We start from the raw sequence: 1,520 nt of genomic DNA, 5'->3' as shown, positions 1-1,520 counted from the left end.
AAGGCCAGGATGACATTCCCCTGGACTTTATGTATTTCTGGGAAGAACGTGTCAAGTGGGGATTGGGTCCGGTCTGGGTGGAGATGGAGCCGGGAAGGCTTAAAAGAAAGACATGTCCACACTTGGCTGGGGATGAAGAAGGGGCTGCACTCTGACCAGAGAGAGCGATAGAGAACCAGCCTAGGGAAAGGAAGAGGACCCAGGTGCCAGAAACCCCTCCCTTTAAGGCTATCAAAAGCCAAACTTTCTTCCAGTAGGGTGGTAGAAGGCAAGAATCCCATACTGGGGGGGGGGGGTTGCAGGGAACTTCACAACATGGTGGAGACTGCGGGCAGCACCCTTACCAGGAGGCACCCCCAATCCCATGTTCTGGCACTGCCAGGCTTGTCCAACAGCCGCCCATTATTCCAGCTTCCTGTGTTGCTAGCAAATGCAGTGGTGGAGACTCCATAAGAAGTATCCTTCACTAGTGCCCCAATGAAGGCTGCTGCCATAGTGGACGGCCCAGTTTGGACAATGGCTGGCCAGGCACCAGGAACACATCATTTATGAGGTAGGTCAACAGCATTGCGAGAGTCAAGCCCTCCCTGGTACAGAACCTTTACCATGCCTCTGCTTGCAGCCAGATGATGCTCTCAATGGGATCTGCGGGACCCCAGACGGCTCAAAAAGAAGACGGTAGAAGAGGATAAGGAGAGCAGCTCACATAGACTGCACTCTACACATGTGGGTAATGGGGCCATTACCATGAGATTGTCCAGTAATGGAATATGATGCGGGCTGGGAGACGGCCATGCAGGTAACATTCAGGGCCTCCTGGCCTTCTCCACAGGTAGTAATGGTCAGAACTGCTGGGCAGCGCCTCTCTGCACTGCTGGCTACCGAGACAAGCCAACTTACCCATCCAGCAGATGGCTTCCACTCTCTGCTTCCACCATCGCATGGAGAAGTGCCCAGTAGTGTGGGTCGTGAAATGTACCACAGCCAGACCAAGTAGACAGCTGGAGACCACTCAGACCAGAGAAAGAGAGAGAGCAATTGAGAGCCAGCCCGGGGAAAGCGGGAGGACCGGGGTGTCAAAACCCCTTCCCCTTCTCAATTCTGAGGCCATCAGAAGTCATTCTCTCCTCCAGTAAGTTGGCAGAAGGCGAGGACCCTGCCCCAGGGCGCTAGGAACCTCAAGATTCCCATGTGCTGGTTCCCCGGGCATTTCAAGTAAGAGAAGCTATCTTGCAAGCAGATCTGAATGTTAGGAAGACTGAACATTTCCAACTTGCTCATTCTGTGGCTTTCCTTGAGGAAACCTCTCCAGGAATCATCTCAAGGAAACCAACCCTGAGAGGATTGTGCCAAAGTTCCAGCTGCTTCTTGAGCTGGATCCCGCCCTCTGATGCTCTTCAAACTCACAAGGAGATTCCTTCTCAGCTCTCTATGTACGTAGACCATGTATGCATGAAGGGTCATGCCAAGGAGCAAAGAGTCATCGGTGAGAAGGGCTGGCCTATGTCCCGATGACCCCA

The sequence above is a fragment of the Gekko japonicus genome, unplaced genomic scaffold, assembly GCF_001447785.1.
Source record: "Gekko japonicus isolate JY-2015 unplaced genomic scaffold, Gekko_japonicus_V1.1 scaffold40, whole genome shotgun sequence".
In the NCBI taxonomy this organism is placed as follows: Eukaryota; Metazoa; Chordata; class Lepidosauria; order Squamata; family Gekkonidae; genus Gekko; species Gekko japonicus.
Note: the sequence above shows the minus strand (reverse complement) of the source record.